A 22,028-nucleotide genomic window follows, 5' to 3' on the forward strand; every position below is an offset into this window, starting at 1 on the left:
GCATTGATCCTTGGAACAATTATTAAAAATGATTTGGAAATAGTGGTTTAATGTTTCAGCTTTTTCTAAACCGGTGGTAAGTTTTTTCCCGTTGTCATTTAGGGATGGCACTTTCGACCTGTTTCTCTGAACCTCCCGAACGCATGACCAAAACATTTTGAGTTATCATTGAAAATTCACCTAATCTTTTAATTTTAAATTCTATTAACGCCTGGTGACATGTTTTTCTTGCTAACAATTTAGCTGTTTTATGGTTACGTATTATTTCATTTTGTTTCTTGTTAGATTAGTCCTTTTGTGATCTTGTCATTTTTTAATACCATGCTCTTTTGTGTTTTAATACTTAGCATACTTCTACTTTGAACCATCTAGGGTCCGTCCAGTCCTTTATATATACGATGTGTGTCCGAAAACTATCCGACCTTCGTTTATATCTCCGCATTGATGCTGATCTTCGTCGTCCGGGCCGTGGCATCCTTCAAAGTAGTCCCCATTTGATTGAACCACACGCTCCCAGTGGTGCTTCTACATCTTAAAGCAGTCCTTGAACGCAGATTTTGGAATCGCCTTGAGCTCGCAAGTCGCATTACTCTTAATCTTCAAACTGCTTTCCTTTTAGCGCCATTTTAAAGTTTGGGAACATCCAAAAGTCTCAGGGAGCTATGTTTGGACTGTACGGAGGCTGACGAAGCTGTACAATCTTGCGTTTCTCCAAAAATTGCTGCACAAGGTTCGATGAATGCGCTGGCGCGTTATCGTGGTTAAGAAGCCAGTCACCGCGTGACCAGAAACGGGATCGTTTTCTTCTCACGGCATCATGCAATCTTTTCAGAACTTCAACGTAATATTCTTTGTCGATCGTCTGATCTCTTGGAGCGAATTTGTAGTGCAAACACCCTCACAAAAAAAAATTATAAACCCCCTCCCACAAAACGCAGGTCGGATACTCTTTGGACACACCTCGTGTTCTAGGTTCGTGCTTTTCTATTATGGCATATGTGACGTAGAGTAAAGAACTCCCCAAACTCTCACGGTCTCTGATTCTACTACTTTCCTTAAATGTACCATAAGACTTCTGCAGCCATAGGCATAGCTCCAGCTGCCTACGCCTTAGTTCTTAGTAATCAGCCCGGCCATACAAGCACATTTTTCATTCATGCTAAAAAGACTGTACTTTTCCATAGATTTTTATTATATGGTACTTTTAATTAATTTACGTTAAAGTAACTAATAGTAAAAATCTGTGGTGAAGTGCAAATTCTTTTTAGTATGGATAATAAATGCTTCCACGAAGTGAAGCCTGAAGCAGTAGAATATATTAGTAAATTTTTCTTTCGGGTTTCTGGTTTTCCATAGTCATCAAGTTAATTTCAACTAAAAATATTTTGTAGGCACTAGGTCCATCAAGTGTTGCTGCATTTAGGACGACTTCGGATAAATTTGTGGCTCTTAGATCAAGTACATTGTTTCCTCTTGGTGGTGCTAGTACTAATTGGTTCAACGAATGTGATGTGAAAACACAAAGCAACGACTCGTATGACTCCTTGTCCTTTACCTCCTGCTTTGAAACTATAGTTTTACCAGTCAATGGGTGGAAGTTTGAAATACCCTCCAATTATAATTTTTCTATTGTGTAAATGGGAATTACAACTAGCGACCTCTTTTTTTAGTTCTAAAATTGATGTTTCTTCAGAATCTTCTAGTCTTGTAACCTCTTTTCGACTTCGGGCTTTTAATGAAACACTCAACACATTGTGCTACTATTAGGGAAAAAGTCACTGCTGTTTGCGTGAATATCTTTAACACCTATGAATATTCCCCCCAAGCCTACAGGTATGTTCTCTGTCCCTTCAGTAAATTATAAATCCTTTGGGAAAAAATTTCCTCGTCTGCAATGCCTTGCAATAACCAGCCTTTAATTCCAGTTCCTATAATTATATTATCCTATAACATCCTTCTTTTCGGTACTTCTAAACACATGCTAAAAATCGGCTATTTTGTTTTTAAAACTTCGGCAGTTGATTTTCACTACGGAGATAGGTCTGTTCTTGATTAACTTATCGTAATTTCCCTTTCTGATGCTACTTACTACGTATAGGAGTTATATTTACCCGCTCATTTTCATGTGCTTAGTCTAATGTTTCATTGCATATGCCGTGGTTCTTACCTCATTCTTTTGTGAATGACCCGTATAGTGCTTATTAAGTAAACTCGCACTAGTTGACCAACTCTCTAAACTTCCAAACATGCTAAATTCTCCTCAAATGTTGCTGAATTCTAGTCGCTACCTTCTGTGACGCCTCAACCGTATAATGCACTCCCGAACGACTGAGAGGCTCTCGACACGATTGAAGGACAGGCCGCGTCTATGAAGTGTTATCCCATTCGAGGCATTATTACTACTTCCTCCCAACTTCCACTGTCGAGCCGATCCTCCCACTGCGCTATTTGTTTTGATTGATTCTGAAATAAATTTAGAACTATTCATCAGTTTTGCGGTTTTATTCTCACTGTCATTGTTATCTATTAAGCCCGAATTTCAAGGTACAAGTTATGCCTAAAATCTCCGGCTTCAGTTAATATAAGATTGATTACTCTCATAACATTCATAATGCATGTAGTGAGGAAAACGAAAACTCCTGACCAAGCCCATGCGTTTCTATTTCATTATTGGAACAGCTATGCAACAGTTGCGATTCACGAGCGAGGTGTTTTAGTCGGTTGTCTGCATTTTGATCGGAAGGATATTTATCAACCTCTCTGTCTGCAAAATACCCCGCGAGCCGTCGAAAGGATGTGTGGACAGAATCTGCTGGCATCAATATCCCAGGAGGAAGGCGCAGTATAAATCGAGTTGAATCCCTCCCCAATTTCGGGCCCTGATTTATATGATCACAAGCCAGCAAGTGCATATTTCGCAAAGTACAACTGTGTGTTTACGTAGTTGCAGCAATACATTTCTTCCACCACAAACTAAGGTATATCTATTTTAGGGTTAGAGCAGTACAAGGCTGCTTTGTATTGGGAGCCTAACATTTAAGGTCATCCATTTAGAAAAGGTGAAGAAAACTAATGCATTTTAGTTTTATTGCTAAAAGGTTAGTAGAATTATCTCAGCTAAATTAAGAGGCGCCGGCAGCTATTATTGAGAAACGCTTGAAAAGCATATCAGTCATCAAGTTGGAAAATGTCATCATTCCGTCAATAAATTTTCCCTTTTCAACATTTAAATTATTTTGAAAGGAAACAACATGGGTGGTATTATTACCCTAATTTTTTTCTAGAAACTCTTAAACACCCATTGTTTTATCACTGTGAAAATTCTATTGTTGAGTTAAGGAATTGCCATGAGAGATTTTACCTTTACATTCAAGCAAACTTTTGCAATTGTAAAAAGTGGATTTTTTATTAATTATAATATCATCACCATAACGTTTTGATATTTCATAAAATGAATTAGTGAAGTGGGATTTTCCCACAATTTTAGAGGGAATCGAGGGGATAATATTTTATCCCTATCAAGGGATTTTAAGGATGAGTTCAACGTTGTTACCTTCTTGATTGATTTTTTATGACGAAATTAATACGCTTGCAATTCTTGCAATTTATATTTGGGTAGCCTAGTTGGGAATGCCGTAAAGCGCGCAGGAGTGAAAGCAATTATCTGGGATACGAAGCACGACTCCATGAATTTCTACTTTTGATATCTCAATGAATGTTAATGAAATGCAATGACATACTCGAACATTATGTTGCTGATAGAATTTTACATAGAAAAATTCGAATGCAAATAGATGTAAGAAATAATAATCATTACATCTAGACTAATTGATGAAATACAGTTTTCTCCGTATAAAACTTTCTTTAGACCATGATTTGAACACTATTTTCTTTATAAGAGAAATATATTTTTACCATGAAATTTGAGATAACTCCATTAACAAAATCAAAAATTGAGAGATAAAACCAAGCGTGATGTATGCCGTTTGTTAATGAACAGATAAAAGATACTTTTATGCCATCAAGTTATATAACATGCATGTAAGAGTCGTAATTTAGGCATTGTTCATGTGCATTATCCAAATTTTATCGGCTAAGTCTTTCGAAAAAGCATTTATTTATCTATGATTAAATTAAAACAACATATGCGTATAAAACAAAACAAGTTCAACAAATTGAGTAGCTTCAGGCGTGATGTGGTGGAAGTGGAACATGATGAATAACTGATCGAAGAACGTTTCCACTTCAGGTCAGAACTGATGATAATGTAATACATCGAAACCCGGTCGTAAAATAAAAAACAATTATCACGTGGAAAAGTGCTTCGATCAGTTATTCAAACAAGTTCAATACTTGTAATTTAATTAATATCAGAGCAGCAGTGGAAACTTAATTGATATTAACTGATATCAAAATCAAATAATATGTAACTACAATTGGTATTAGATTGTAATTGCCGGAGTTCGTTTAATCTGTTTGGTAATTCTAATTTGGCAGCGGATTGAGCACACAAACTTTAAACCTCTAGTTTCTGCAGCGCTTTTGGGGGCTGCAAAGCTCTGACCTAAGCCAAAGGCTTAAAATATGCACTGTATCATTTACAATTTTCAAAGCTATTGTAGATTTGTCGCATTCTAATTCAAAAGATCACATTTGATCACATGATCAGATCACGTTCAACAGATGAGAGAATTATATGAAAGTTTGTAATAGGCAGCTTTAGTCCAACTCTTCTGCAAACAATCATAATTTATTTATAAACTCCGATAATTATACATGAAGCTGTGTCACGTAAGTTCTTAAGAGTTCAACGACGAAGGACTACCCAATACGAATGTCGAAAGAATTGGGCAATTTAAATTTTCGGAATGATAGTGATTCTATTTGGTTTTAGAAGAGCATGAGTGTGAGAATGAAGAAAAAAGTCTGGATCTGGAATGTCTGATGAGAATACAAGAGTCAAAAGTTTCCATTCACTCTAAGGAAAAGGAAAAAAAGGCCAAAATTTACGGGGAGAATGTTGGACAAGTGGAAACGTATCGGGAAGCTGGAAAAGAGAGATAGGAGGAGAAAAAACTAGCCGTTCGGGTGCATGGGTATGTAGAAAGAGGATTGCATATCCGAGAAAGGAATGTGGATGCATTAAGCGGACTGCATGCATGATCGCTGTGGATAAAATGTACGGTACTTCTTGAAATCCGCTCTTTCAAACTAAGGCGTGTAAGCTATCTCCGTACGGTTCGAAGGCTGATCACGGATCGCATTTATTCTTGAAGTTGGCGGCAGGAGACGAAATGTTTCTAGAAAAGAATACTCCACAGCAAAACTTCCTTAAAATGCCTCGGTGGGGTAGATGGGCTCGTCGCACAGATGGAAAATGTTATTCTAACTGAATGTAACCACTAAAGGGAATATAGGGTGAGGAAGAACTACAGGCATGTACGATACATGAATCACTGATGTTGAATAAATAAGAAGGAAATTAGTTTCACTATTCACTATTCTGCTCGCTATTGCGTGGATATTTGGGAGTATTTCAGAAGGAAAATTTTATTATTTTAGGTCATGGGCAATTTCAATTCACTTCTGGAGCTGTCTCGAATATTCTGTAAATGAAATTCAAATATAATGCTACATATTATTGTTCTAAAAACACTATGGACCACGTATACTTTAAATACAATTCTACATATCAGATTAGACTTGAATGACTTCAATAAATTAATTTAATTGATTTAAATGAATTATGTCCAAAGCGTCTAAAGCTTTGCTTAGATGCTTTGAGATTTCATTATTAATTCGAAATCGAAAAAAAGCAAAAGAACAGATAAGGAAATAACACACTGCGCTTAAAATTGATATTACGGATTAATAAAGATCGAGAGCCAACAGAGTCGGATTACTCTGTTGATATGTGTTTAGGTAGCGCTTTAGAGTGGAGCAAACTAAAATAAACAGAAGTTTTCAGAAATGAATTGAGCTATCTCAGCAGAATTTATTTTCTGAAAGGAGAGGAATGGAAAACGAATCGCAAGAGTAATGAAAAACATACACGAAAGGGAAGGGCACATGATATTGAAGTTGTGATGAGTCAGAGCTAATCAGATGATTCGGGTGTACATTGCTGAGCAGTGTTGAGAGTGAGTTGTGAGAAACTAAACTCATGTCGAGTGACTACCTCACACGGCATGACTCCCAGCGAAAAATTCGTGTTCACTTCTAGCGAGATTAAATAACGAATCCGGAAAAAATAATTCCATCACTGACTCAAGCCGGACTCCATCTCAATTGTGGAGCAAACAATCCTAAGTCATGAGTGTAGCGCGAATTTACGAGATTATCTGGCAGTTGAACCTCTCTGACAACTTCATACACGGTTACAGCGGTTTCATATTTTCAAATTTAATTTTTATTGTGATAAAATTAAAAATGCCCTTTCAATAATATCCCCGGAATGGCTTTTGAGTTTGTATTTGAATTCTGTGGCAGGCTGATAAAAAAAGGATAACAATCAAAAATACAGCCCACGAAATGGGTGATGATCAATAGAGAGTAATTTGGAATTGTTATTACAATGAAAGGGTATTAAGGATTTTGAAATCAAAATAAACCCTCGAGACTAGATAACATTCCTGCGGAATTACTTAAGGATTTATAAAGACGTGGAAAAAATAGTTTCTAAGAACTTATGAGGAGCATTTATGAGGGAGGAATTTGTCTGAAAGATTTCATCAATTCAGTATAAGTTCCCATAAAAAAAAGAAAGAAAGCTAGCCGTATGTGAACTCTATAGAGCAATAATTTAATTTTAATTTTGGACGCAGTTAAAGTAAGTCACAAGATGCAGACAAGGCTGTAGATGAGGGAAAATAATTACTTGGGAGAAAATTAGTGTCGATTCAGAAAGGGGAGAGTTATACGTGACGCCATTTCTGAAATGAGATCAATAATTAAAGGAACTACAATCAGGATGTATTTTTATTTCGTATATTTTAAGAAAGCGTTAGATACAGTAAATGCAACAGATTTAATGAATATATTAAAGAATGTATTACATTGGGGGATATGAGACTTGTCCGTGACTTGTATTGGTGTTAAAATGCTCAGGTGCATGGGGCGGATGGAGAGTGGATATGGGGAGTGGTAAGGAGAGAATTAAGGCAGGGATAACCATTAAAACCCGTGATTTTCATTTTGCATGCTGAGAAAATAGTAAAAATGGCATAATCAGAGCTGAAGATGGGAGTAAAATACCGTGGGGAACAATTAAATTAGCAAGTTTTGCGAGTGATTAAGCTTTAGTTGGCCAGTTAGCCATGGGTTTACAGATATTGATAAACACATTAGAAAACCAGCGCGGATGTGATGAGACGAGGGTGGACGCTAAAAACACAAGTAAAAAGGTTTTTGAGATAGAGATGAGCCAAGTTAAACGCTAAAATAGGAGGGAAAAACCTACAGCCGGTGCTACAGGTTACGCATCTTGTTTCTTGGACCAAGATGTTTATAGAATAATAATTTAAGAAAATTGGCCTCCGGCATAGAAGCTTCCACGTTAAATTGGTGGCAATTGATGGAATTTGATGGCACGGCCGTCAAGTAAAGAGCTTCATAAAAGAAAAATGACAACTTTGATATGAAGCGTGATTTTTTACGGCTCGGAAACATGGTCGTTGGAACAAGATGACACAAATTGGAGGCTCACAAGATGTGAATGAAGAAAAGGATGGAAACGGTAGAATAGACTCAATGGAAAACGAAGAGGTTTTTGGGAGTGCGCAGTTCTAGTTTTTATTTTTCAGAAGATGACGAAGATGTAGACGAATAATTCTCCGCCGTACCTGCATTGCATCCACAATTAACAACCATTTCTCATTAGCATACCCAAGATAGCAAGCTGATGAATCCCAGAATCCCACGACGCGCGAGATTCGTCCACGGAGATAATCAACCAGCCATCCGGTGGATAAGCTAAAACACCTGAACGGCAAACGGAAATTTTAATTTCAAAGGAAAATTAATTGAGCTAGATTAATCTTTTTTGTGCTCATTTTCCCCTTGTGCGTGATCAATCGCGAAACCGCGTACAACGATCTTGGTGATACCCTCAGAACTATTAAATCGCTTAAAACACATCCGCACGCGGAAGAGAGTACAATCTGGCCATAGCTGTGTGTGAAGTCACCTTCAAGTAGTACCACACACAATATGAGACCAAGGAAAGAACAGTAGACAAGAATTAGATATTAAAATGTTTATTTAATTCCAAGACTTAGACATCTATAGAATATTTAAAGATAAGCATTCAAATCATTAGCACTTGGAAGAAAATATTTTTACAATGACACAAATTCGAACAATTTTTAAAGAAATCAATGTCACAAAATATAATGTTTAAGACACAGTTAGTAAAAATCAATTAATAAAGCTGCTTTAAATGGAAGAAGTTGTTTAATATACATGTAAATGCGCAATTGTAGAGTTAATTAGATTTTTAAGAACACAGCAGAGCAAACATCGGAAAAATAATTCCAAACAAAAGGGGCGAGGTTGGCAGTAGAGGTGGCAAGGTGTGCCAATGAAAAGGGAGACTGCCCTTTTGTGGAGTCGAGAGAGGGCCGTGAAAAGAGCGGAAAAGGCCATCGAGAGGAGGGACAAAGAGGCTTAGCTTCACTTCCTCCCTAACACTCGTCCAAGTTGACCGGTGACTTGATAGTAACGCCACATGGGGTGCAAAGAAATGGGGAGTTTGCGTGGGGGTGTCGCGGCGAGGTTGGAGTGGGGGGGTTGTCGGGGTGAGTTGGAGGGAGGTCACACCGAAAGGGAGCACTCAAAGGGACCAAAAAGCTTCAGAGGAGCTAGGAGGTGAAAGCTAAAACGAGGTTAATAACCCTTCGCGGTGGACCAAGCCAAGACCTTGCAGTAACAGGGACATTTTCACGAGGTATCGGTTGATGAATGGACTCCACTTAACTCCGGTCGTTCATTCTCAGGGGTGAGCTTATAGCAAATCTCTGGTGCTTCAGAGAAAAGTGTGCCGATGACACAGTCTTCACCCCAAAGATCGATTTGACGAACATTGGCAGGGTGGAACTCACCTGGCAACTGCCCTTCAGGTGCCTGAAACTCATACGTTCAGGGGGGAATGTTCTTTCTCCCTTGCCGCCAGGAATATCTATCTCATAACTGAAGTACAGCTGGGCGTGTGCAGAGCAGTCAAGTGTATTTGAACGAGGGATACAACGGTCAAATTGCCTTAGGCTAATTTTTTAGACTCCAGCTCGGCCTGAAAATAATGACAAGTACAAAATTTCCACGTGTTCTCAAAGTTTTACCATAGTTTCACTGTTGCCATTTCCTCAGTGTTCAACTCTCCTCAATGCAGAAAGACTAAAATAAATTGGTACTTACTAGCCACTATATCCCTCTGCTATTCACGAAGTAAACCTATGATCTGATATTAGCAATCCGGCTCTCATGTGGTATATAGAAATAAAATTTGAAGCTGAAAATCAAACTGTTTTAGTTGACGACACTATGTATCAAGAACCTCAGTGATGTTAACATTTGCATAATATAGTGATATTTATAAGCGTGAATGAAAATTATTTTAGCATGAACTAGAATTTTATTAACTTTTCATAATTATTATTTAATTTCTGGTGTTAACTATAAAATGAAAAGGTATTAGAAAAGTCTTACTTCGCTTTAGTTGACCATGTTTGGAATACGCAGGAAGAATTTAGATTCATAGAGGAAAACGGAATTTAAGGAACTAGAAATGTGACAGACCCATCCGACAGCTTTATTTAAAATTACTAACCCTGACGAGTATGTTGGAAGAACGAAATTCGAAGCCCAATGATTCATGAAGAGAGTAGGCAAGATTAAGAAATTTATGAAAGTAGCCGAGTTTTATTGCAACACAGAAGGTATTGCCATAGCCCCAATTTCTATTAATAGATTTGACCATCGGGATAAAATAAAATAAAAGCCGGTACCGACAGATGAAAGTACTTGTTCCTTTTTTTGGTTGAATAAGGTACACTTTGTTATCACACAGTGACATTTAATAGCTCACGACCATGGTTTCGACGATTAACATCATCATCAGGTGAAGAATATATTTTGGTGCAACATCTTATAGACTAAAGAGAGTGGGGAGGGGGGCTGTAGAGGCGTGGGGGAGGAAGGTGGAAGGGAGGAAGTAGTGGGTATGCAGAGTTTGGTGGGGGGGGGGGCTTTCCCAAGAGGACAGACTCTTGACCTCTGCGGAAAGCCCTCCCCCCCATGCATTTATTTATGGGAATATGTTTTACAATTTCATTTCGTATGATCACTGACAATGATTATAGGCTGCAGTGTAGCGCTTATTTTATTCTAAGACTACTTTGACATATCATCGAAATTCAGCCTTATCAGATCAATATATTATAATTACGTAGTTGACATACTATACGACTCAATTTTCAACCGTTATTCTGAACTGTCAAAAATTATGCGATCCAATAGTGAAGGATCAAAGTTTGATGTGACCAGATGGTCACGATATAAATCCTTAAAAACCTGAAGAAATATTGAAATGTAATAATTTAATTTGTAACTCCACACACTTTATTTAAAAAAAATAAGACCCAGGTTTCGACGTTGAACGTCATTATTAGGTGGTCGTCATCATGTTTTTTTAATAAAGTTTGTGGAATTACAAAGTAAATTATTTCATTTCAATATGTTATGCAAATTCCATAAAGTTACACCTGAGACAACAAACCTGAAGGAATTTCACACAACTCATCCAACCGCAATAATTGACTTTGAATTTCGCTACTAATTATTAAGGTTTATAAATAATTAATACTAAATAGTAATAATATGAATAATAGGTAGTAAATTACTATGCATTTGAATTAAACAAAAATATAGTCAAACATAATTTTTAAGCATCGGTGATTGTTAATTAGTACAATTGTAATTATTGTGTCAACTATTTGCAAATATGAAAAAATCAAACCAAGGAAATCTCTTTCCCATAATTATTTTAACTCGCCCGTGGATCTAATTTACATGGGTACATAAGTAGGAAATGAATGTTCGCATAATTTTCCGTTGGAACGACCCAACGGTTGTGCCAATTACCCAATTAAGAGATTGTAAATATGGAATCTACCCAATGCGTGTGCCTAAAACATTTCCATCGCTGGTGGGATCTTCGCGCTCATTTCTCACTCAAAAGAATGTACTTTGGGGGAGAAACATTATTTGAAGGAAGTTAAGTAAATTTGAATAGGAACTCCATTCGTTTGACATCTGTGGGGAGTCAATAAGAGCAAAAGTCATGTTTATATTGTACGTTGAAATTAGCGTGACTAGTCAGATCTGATATCTCGTTACAATTTCACTGTGAAAAATTTCAACGTGTTTCATCATTGAAATAGTGATATAATTTCACAAATTGTCATCGCTTATCTTTAACTCTATAATCCAAGGGGCAGAAGTATTATTTATAATAATATATAAACGAACTAAGGGCCAACAGTCACAACGTAAATGCATCTTCCAAATGAAATTTTCGTTGAATCTACCCTATAAACCTGTGAAACAACTAGTTAAAAAACAAAATCTCTTGACTCGACCATAACACGAACTTCACCCAAATAAATCCATATAACTCAGCAGAAACATTCTATTTTAAGACGTTCTAGCGTTTGCGATTCTTTTCTTGGCTCATTATGTATGCCCTGTGATTTATTTTTGAGCACATATGTTTTGATGGTAAGGATTCATCTCGCGTAAACATTGCCGAGTAGAAACCGGCTAGGATCGCTTGGGCGTTGGAAATTTCACTTATATTTCACCCTGTCAAGTTTGCTTGTTTTCCTAGAACGAAGCGATTGTTGAAGCAACTGCCTACAAACACGCCTGTGCTATGCTGGCACAAAAGGAAAGCACTTAATGGAAATGCCTTAAAAGCGTCGCCACTCCCGAGTACTGCTGAACAGATTCCGAGGACTACTTTAACCTTTTTGTAGCACACTCTTAACGGTAAACACAATTTAAAAAGCCACGGTAGAAAGGCAACATTTTCCCAAATGGAGACTTCACTCGAGTGGTTCATGAACTGTACATTGGACAAACTGCTAGTCCTAACTGTAGAAGTACGTTATATATACAAAGAGTAGATGTTGCCGAGGGCGTATAATACCAAATTAATTATTAATACTTTTTCACATTGAATGATTGGACAAAAATGATTCATTGTCACAGCTACACAGCTCAAGGGTAAAGATATCAGCCTTTTTCCTCGTCAGAGAAATAAAAAATACCAAATGTTTGTGCGGCTCAGTGTAAATTAGTTTTAAAAAATTGCTTTCTTATAAAATTTATTTGAACTAGTGATTTTTGAGTATCAGAACAAAACAATGTTGACTTTAGAAGTAAAATAAGGAATCTCCTCATCACTGCAGCAAATAAGCTAACAAAATGATAATTTTATCTTAGATTCATTCATAAGGGATGTGACCAAAATACCCTCTGAAAATGCTAAGAAGGTTTCCCTGTGCGGTGTTGTTTTGTTATGCAATAAAATATTTCGTCACTAATGCTCAGATAGGGAAATTCTGACTTTAATTTCCTTCATTAAGTGATTCAAATTCCAGCAGCACGTCTTGCAGTTTATACTGCGTCCCTTCCGCAAGAACAATGAATAAACAGAGGCCTCTCGTGGTCAAAGTATGTCTTTGCCATACTGTTTCCGGTAGGTTACGTGATTTTAAACTTTTCTTTTAAAGACGAGTCCGAGTGTTTCAACACCAATGACCCTGCTTTGCTCATTGGAATAGGATGATGCATCGTCTCATCCTCCGCGACAACACCGGGCCCTCCTGCCGAACATTACTAAGAAAGCGATCGAGAAACAAATGACTCGTATGATCAGTTAAATATACCGAAACCAACTTAAACGACATTTATATGGCTGCAATTGCTCGTTATCAATGGGTTATCCTCGGCCATTAGATGTTAGATAACGTCAACCGGCCGTCATCCTGAATCAATGCAATTTACTCTGTCATTAATTCCTTTCTTGTCTCTGCCCTGTCAAATCTGTGCGGCGTTCATCAACATACTTGACTTACTTTCCGATTACTTGGCGACGCGTTTAATCTTCACATTGATCGATCGAAATGGATGATTCTAGCAGATTTCAAACACTACACCGATTATGTGATTCCAAAATTACCGTATGTTTCCAAATATGTAACAATAGGACTAATGCACAATGGCTAACAAACGGAACACGTAAATAGCGCTGGAAAAATGGTTGAAATAAATCTACATGGAAAAGACAAAAGTGCAATACAACTCAGCTCATTCCGACTAAGTGCAAAAAATAATAGTAGCCCCGATTCATACTTTAGCTAAATTCAGAGAGGCATCCAAGCTGCATTTGTATTTAAATTCTTCACATTAATATCATCTCATAATGAGCAATTGTGTAGATACTGATTATGACACATTACTAATACTACCACACAAAAATATCATTTATCCAGGGATAATAAATAGTCAGGTGAGCTAATTGATTGCAGTAAGTGTCGCACACGTCGTCAAATATGAGCTCAAATCCCATCCGAGAATCAGCTGTATTATTTTCCATGCTCTAATCGCTAATAGCTGGGATTGGACAGCAGGCAGTCATAAGTTGGAACGCATGGAAACTACCGTTATTATTAATTATAAGCACAAAGTGTAGTTTAATGAAACTATTAACGAGTGGAGCATATTATCACACGATCGTATTTCTTGTCGTAAGGCGAAAAATGATTAATGTCATGTTTATAAAGTCAATACCAAGGAGCGGGAGGGGAGGGCGCCTGAGTACTGATCGGAGCACCGTGGCCCGGTTCCCTAAGTGTGTGGACACAAACTACCGAAATTGCACAAATTTTTGGGCAGTAGATTATTTTAAACACAGGTGCCGCAGACAAATAAACTGAACGCGCAAATATGATTGAATGGATGAATATATCACTCATTCGCAGTACGAGGTTGAGCTCTACCCAAACGTATTAAACCACACATTGGGAGGGTTACTGAGATGGCTGAGTGCAACGTACAGGGTGCGTTCCTACTGTAATGCATTAAAGTTCTCAATTTTTTCGATCGAAAAGAAATATTACCGTTTTTAAAACAGCGTCAAACGGCCACTCCTTAATTTTCCCATCAAAATTTTCCATCGTACCGTGGAAAACTCCCGGAGTCAAGTACGTTTGGATGCTTTCCGCCCAACCAACTCACGAGAGAGCGGCTGAAAGACTTGAATAAACAGTATGAATAAAGTTTGATGCTGAACCCCGCCCGCAAAGTGTGGGAGACGATATGAAAGTCGTATCAACGATCAATTAAATTAGTGTTCATCGCTTCCAGCCCCTCTGCCTATTTCGGGAGAAGCAGGAAATGAGTTTCCGGGCACCAGAAATTCCTCCCATTGTTATGGTTATTTCTCACAGAACCATGTCATCTCGAAATTTTATCATCTTTCCCAATCACGGCATGGCATTCAGGTTAGACCGATATATCATAATCGACTTCATTTTCCGCATTTTCTCTGGTCTCTGTTTTTCATTTATTGTGCATCTTGAAAAAGGCGAGCAATACTGTTTCGGTCCTCACCACTGTTTTCCTTCGGAAATGTCCGCATTTTGTTTTTCCCCATCAATTATTTTTCAGCAGAGTTGAGTGAGTATTATCGATTTATAATACAAGGTATTTATGGATCCATGTAAATTTGTATGGCTCCAAGAATATTCATCGGTATATTTAACCACATAACCCACTATCTCATTAATAATCATAGTAATTTCGTAACTAGGTGTTGAACACATTGAAAAATATAGAGCATTAGCATGCGATTTAAAAGATAATTTCTTGGAAAAATACAATGCCCACAATTAAAGATTGTAAAAAATGTATTGGAATATAAAAAATTTTCGTTTCGCAGATGTGTATCACTCGTGGTTAGTAAAATGCAAATATAATTTCAGTAGCACTCTGTTGAATATTTCTGCGACCTCCACGTGTAGTATGGAAGAGGGAAGAAAAAATCTGAATTTTATGTGCAATGTATTTTTTGCTTTAAGTTGTGTCCCTATTTCAAGATACATTTTTAAATACATAGAATAACTACATTTCGTTAAATAAACTAATTTATCATTGACGTAGGTGTACCATTAAATATATAATATCAGTTAGCATAAAAGTATCATATATTTGAAGATATAAATAAGGGAGCATCTCGGGAAATTCAACAAACAGGAGAATTTTGCTTTTTGCAGAAAACATTCCAATCATATCTCACCATCCAACTCAACAAAAATATATTATATTTTGCCCAGGCAAAGGTTTTTGCCTGCGCAAATAGATAATTGGGAAGTGTAACGTCAAACACTTGAAATTCAAAATTAAAGTACTTGTAAATGTGAATACACGACCAAGGTTTTACCTTCCGGGGCACATTTATTGAACTTGAAAGCTGTACAGCGGGGAATTGTTTTGTTATTTTCAGTGGCACGAATGTATAGAAATCTTGGTTGGCCAAGTAAATTTTAAGTTATCCTTCCGGAGTTATCAGGGTATAATTAATCTATGATTTGATGACTTGAACTTGATCTGACGTCTACTCCGGTGTTATATTTGTGTAAACTAACTTATTAATATTTACCAAGTTCTGGTTTCAGTAATATTAGCGCATAGTTTGATCGTAGTGGTACTAGAAGTACATTGTCTATTGTAATCAAATAACTTGTCACATTAGACTTTTATTTTTACAGTTATTTGAGCTACCAATATTTTCAAAGATTCGTCTTGGCAAGAGATATACGTACTTATTCTTATTAAAACACTTCTTCAAAAAGTATACGGAATTACATAAAAATAAAAAAAAATTACAGGGGTTTTTGTATTTATTTTCGTGTAAATATTAATGGAGTTAATTGCGTTTAGTCGTTTTTTTTGTTTGATCGTCATCAATTTGGTCTCACTTCTTCTCCAAGCTGTGGGGCGGCAGCGCTTCCGTTATTGTAAACCTATGCCCGTCGACCGTGTTACGAAAAAAATGGAATCGACGATCGAGCAACGTTACTCGGTTACATTTTGTACTAAACTGAAAAAATCTCTTCAGGAGACTAGCAATATGATTCGTGAGGCTTACGGAAACTCTAATCTGTCCAACTCACAAGTTTTGAGGTTTTTAAAGGTCTTTAAGAAGAGCCGGGAAGAAGTTCACGACGAGCAACGCTCTAGGTGGCCCTCAACCAGCAAAACCGACAACAATGTGGCTTATGTTCGACAATTGTTGGACTCTGATCTAGATGGTTGCTAATGAACTGAAATTGTCGTCTTCTGATGTGTTTCGCATTGTTACTGAAGATTAAGCGACGAGGAAAGTGTTCGCCCAGCTCGTGCCCAAGGTGTAGTGTGATGACCAAAAGACCAACCAAGTGGAAATTTCAACTGAAATTTTGCAGCGTATTGAAAATGATCCTGATTATTTGGAGTTCTCAAAGTCATCACTGTTGTGGAAACCTAGGTTTTTGAATACGACTCAGAAACATAATGCCAAAGCTCTGAGTGGCACACCGACCAGTCCCCCAAACCCAAAAAGGCAAGAATGAGCAAATTAAAATGGAAAACAATTCTATTTGCCTTTTTCGACAGTAAAGGAGTGGTCCATAAGGAGTGTGTTCCTCATGGACAGAAAATAAACGCTGCCTACTACGTAGATGTGCTAAGAAGACTCCGAAAAAGGGTCATCAAGACGAGAAAAGACATCTCCGCTACCTAGCTACTACATCACGACAACGCGCTAGCAGTCCGCGATTTTTTGGCCAAACACCAGATGCCAACGCTGCCCCATCTCCACTCTATATTCCTCACAATACCCCAGGAGACTTGTTTTTGTTACCTGGGATTAAGGCAGCTCTGAAAGTAACCCGGTTTTCGTCCATGGAAGAAATCCAATCAGCTTTGTCGAACCCTTGCGAGAGGTCCCCGAAGGCGCCTTCCAGGATGCGTATCGGTCATGGCAGAGCCGCTGAAAAAAATGTGTAGAGGACCGAGGACCATACTTTGAAGAATTTAAAAAGTTTGTGCAAATCTGTTCGATGAATTATTTAAAAATTAGAAATGCATTACTTTCGGAACCTACCCTGTTAATATCAAATCCGTAGAAAGGTTAGCCTCCAAATCGATGTAACTTGGTAACTCCTGAATCATGTAGGAATAGATTAAAAATTGCGAGAATTGTTTCATAGAAACCCGAATGCACACTCTTTCTTTGCTTACATTTATTTCACATTTTAATAGTTTATTGGCTCCATCGTCCTCAGTACTCGCGATTGAAACCGGTGCATAGGATTAACCTTTTAACGAATTATCCACGGACAATGGACGCGCGGAATGAATAACTCAATTTGCAATGGTGACCATCTCCATTGCTTCAACCCCATATATCTCTCTCTGCCAGTCCATACCCTTTGTTCCACTTACGCATTGGCACAGTATGGTCGATCTTTCCGCGCTCCCCAATTAACGCAAAAACCAATTTGTGTAGCGGGGCGGGACGCGAAGTCAAATGGAGATTAATCCTTCGAACGAGAGAATGACGGGGAAAGGGTGTAAGGGAGCACAAGGCGAAAGCGGGCCCGACCCCACCCCCCCCTCCCCCCGACGAGAGAGGAGACGCCAACAATATGGGAAGCAAGAGACGAGGGATACCTATTAAAGAGGATGTGACGTTTCGGCACCCGAGCTTTCGCGAAGCCATCACGGGTAAGCGCTCGGCGGGATGTTGTGGGTATATAGGGGAGAGAAACAGTGATGTGTATGTGGGCGGGGTGGGATAGAGAAGGACGGATGGATGTCGTGCGGGGGTTGGGGCGCTTTTGTGTCTCCTTAGCGCCACCCACCCGTTTGGCATAGGAATCCGCAGATGGAGGGGAAAAAATCCATCCACTCGCAAATTGAAATTCCTCGATCTCCTAGCGCGTGGAGGGTTGTGGTGGAAGAAAATGTGATGGGGATGCGGGGTTGTGAAGTGCGGGGCGATATCAAAAGGGATTCCTTGCCTTCGCATGAGCTTACCTTCTTACAGAGGGGGCTCTCTTTATCTCTCCCCTCCTCTGTTCTAGTGGTGTTTTTCCCTTTCTTGGTCTCCTGAAAGGTAATGCGATGCTTCTTCCGTCACCCTCACGACGGCATGAGATGCTTTCCCAGCTCTTTCCGTCTTCTGCCTCCTCCAGGAACACCGCGTGTCGGTTTAATGACGAGCGAAATAACTCGGAGCGATCTGCTGAAGAAGTGTCATAGCACCCAGGGGAATAGCGTTTTCCCTCTCGATTCTGAATGTCGAAAGGATGACATTATGAGTTGAACACGTCGCTGAACACTTAAAGTTAATACACGAGTAGTATCTCAAAGGTGGAAAAGTTTTCCCTTTCATCTCACGATATATAAGTATGATTTACTTTGATTTTTCTGGACGCCAACAGTCGGTATTTGTGCCAACTGCGCGGCGGGGTAACCATTTGGAGTTATTTAACATCGTTTGACAAGCAGGGATTACCTTGCGTTAATTCATTCGAATGGCCATGCACATAACCATAATACCCCTTACAATACAGTAAATTATGCGAGTTAACGGTCATGCGAATGACATTGCGAGCGAAATTGGAGTACTTTCTACTTCTGATGGTCGAATAATGGATGAGTCGGATGCTCAGAGTGCCCTTTGTCGCTATGCGCGCTTGCTTGCAATTTTGATTTGTAATCACTTCGTTTCATTGCTTAAAATTTATATTAGTAGCGCTTTAATCAAAATAAATTCATTCTAATGGATATCGCATTAATTCAGCCATGACAAAGTTAATCATGTTTCAATAGTGCGTAATAATACCTTCCGTGACTGCCCTAAATAAACTTGAGAAGTATAATTTATAGTATTATTCGAAGATTGGCAAAAACGCTATCGAAAAGCATAAATCCGTGTACAATTGATTGCCCCATAGGCTCATACTATACTCATAGTATGTTGAACGCCGACGCGTTCAAGCTCAAAACAGTCAATGTTTGCTGATTGTGCTTTACCCTGCTTTTATGAGAGTAGCCATGGTAGGCAAGGTGGACACGTTTCCCACCCCATAAACTTGAAAGAGATAAGAAAATTACGCGTATTAAAAACAGAACCTCCTCTAATTTGACGGTTTTTCCTGTAGAAAGTGTATAGGGCCTCCTCGTTAATTTTCTGCCAATGCCCATGGCTGATTGATGAAAATCCTGTTTATATTTTAGCTTATACGCAGGCGTGCCACACTAAGTACAGGTGCGAATCAATATTGATGTCGTCAAAATAAAAAATACTACCCTTCCATCCAAAACAGCTCGGTTGGAACTCTTGAGAAAACAGAGGTGCAACGAAGGAGACACTTTCTTAACTAGTAGGTAATCGAATTATTGTGATTGGTTTCAGCGCACAAATATCAATAAAATGATGCACGGTTTAGTGTTGGATTTTATCTGGATTTCACTTGAATTAATTCACGCAGTATAATGATCAAGGTGGTACCTTCGAAACGGCCTTTGACGAATCCCTGGGGAAAAGTAGGAGCCAGGCACCCGTTGCCAGGTGGAAATCGAATCGTCCCTGGGTTAGGATTAGGTAGCGGGGGAAATGTAAAAACCCCTACCGGCAGGTTCTTTTAGGGAAAGTGAGATGAGATTCCATCGGGTTTGAGCGGTTTTACACACCATACGTAATGCAGAAAGATTAATATCAAACATTTACACCAGAATCTTTAGTTTCCGAGTGAAATTTATATTCTCCTTCCTTCCCCAATCTGTTCCACTGATACTCGTATATGGAGCACTGCATGACTGATTATGTTTCCCACTGCACTCCTCACTATTGCTCATAGGAACCAGCGGAATCGGGCGAAGCTTGAGATCCCACAGATTCGTATTGAGCGTAACGTAAGTGGAAGGGGAAAAAAAAGAATGAAATGTTTCTTGAGGAAGACAGAGCCAACGACATATGCCAAATGAAGAGAGACTTGAGGGACAAATGCAATCAGGGTGTTATGAAAATCGCATCGGAAAGAGAAGAATGAAGGGTTGCAGTCAACCTATCTTGGGATTTTCGGATTGAAGGATTGATTGAAATGTTTTTCGTTCATCTGTCCTGACGTATGTACCATCACTCCCATTGGACATCTGGTAAATGAATGAGAGGGGCACGCACATTATTCGTCAGTGTTTATTTCATTATAGTTTTTTAATACTATCATAATTTTTCATATTTTAAAAATGGTGTTCAAGCCGCATGCAGCCTACAGGTTGTCTTCAATGTATAGACGTAATTGCTCTGTCCGTAAAGTAGTGTAATTTATTTTTTCGCGAATAGATGGACAAACGCGCGGTTTCTCTGGCCGAGTTCGAGGGAGGAGAGTCTTAGAAAAGACTAGTCTTATCTTTGCGGCGTGCGGATCGTTCGCTTGGGAAATTTCTATAACGTGACCTCCATACGCTCTGTCATGAACCGCTAATTGGAACGGCGCTACGCCCTCAAATGTTGCGTGAAGCTGGGCAAAACAGGGAAAGAGACTCATGAAATGCTCAAGGCAGCTTATAATGATAACGCCATGGGTAGATAGGCTGTTTATAAGGGGCACACGTTGTTTCCGGAGGGTAGAGGTGTTGATCATCGCCGAACGTTCAGGACGACCTTCAACCTCAAAAAGTGACGAAGATATTGCATGATTTTGGATGAACTTGGCATCCCTAAAAGTGATGTGCATCGACTTATGACCGAAAAAATGGTCATTAGAAATGTGCATGCAAAGTTAGTGCCGCGAACGCTCTCGGATGAACAAAAGGACACTCTCATGCGGATCTGCGATGAACTTCTCGGGCATGTGAATGAGGATCTAAATTTTCTTCATCAGATTTCTTCCTCTTCCCCCTAAGGCTGGAAGGACGTTACCACGGCTTGTTTGAAGTGTTAAAACAGCCCGTGACGAGGGAGCTTCGCAGCATTCCGGGCGCCGCCTTCCAGGAGGCGTGCGAGGCGTGAAAAACCCGCTGGCAGCGGTGTGAATACACACAAGGTGTGTTCTGTTTCGAAGAATTTTGAGTGAATGTATCAATTCTGGCAAAATATTATTTTAATTGAATCGGTACAACTGCTTTTTGGGCATACATTATATAGGTATGAGGAAAGGAAAATAAGAAGAATATTTTTTAAGTACTTTATTCACCTCCTTCTGGATAGCGTCTTTTGGCAATCACAGTTCACAAATCTTATAATAACGAGTTCATTACTTCTATCTCACCATGAATAAAATTGATTACATGCATGCTATAGCGGATGTTCGTGGTTATATACTATCACATACCTTTATTTAGGAACGCGGTATACGTCGCAATAATAATTTCGTAGAATACATTTCCAAACATGCCAATCAATATAGGCACGATTTTATATGTTTTTTAGTTTCTATAAAAATATAAACAACTAATCCGTATGGACACATTTATAAACTGAGCCACATTAAAAACATTTTTAGAGAGAATCTGCTGTAGACCGCACACGAAATTTTGGTTTCGGCTATTGACTACATTCCTGTAACACACGGATACGTTAAAAATTATAAATCCTCAAATTTATGAAATGCGCAAAATTTCTCCATCAAACTATGAAATCCAAGACAATTGTTGAATCTGCTCACCTGCTCCCGTGAATGTGGCTTTTGATTCCCATTTTTGAATTAAATTCAAATTTCAGGAGCCTGTTACGAAGAAAAATATGCACGGCGAAACTGGCGTGTATACGTGGCGAAACTTTTGATCAATGTGGACCAGCATGGAAATGCCCTAACATGACGATGATTATTTGCATGCCAACGAGGGCTAAAAATTTGAACCCAGTCAGTGAAAAATGTTCTCAATCTCTTCAAAAAAGATTGACAATTTTTATCGAT

This window comes from Hetaerina americana, unplaced genomic scaffold (genome assembly GCF_022747635.1).
Source record: "Hetaerina americana unplaced genomic scaffold, ioHetAmer1.1.p SCAF_3, whole genome shotgun sequence".
In the NCBI taxonomy this organism is placed as follows: Eukaryota; Metazoa; Arthropoda; class Insecta; order Odonata; family Calopterygidae; genus Hetaerina; species Hetaerina americana.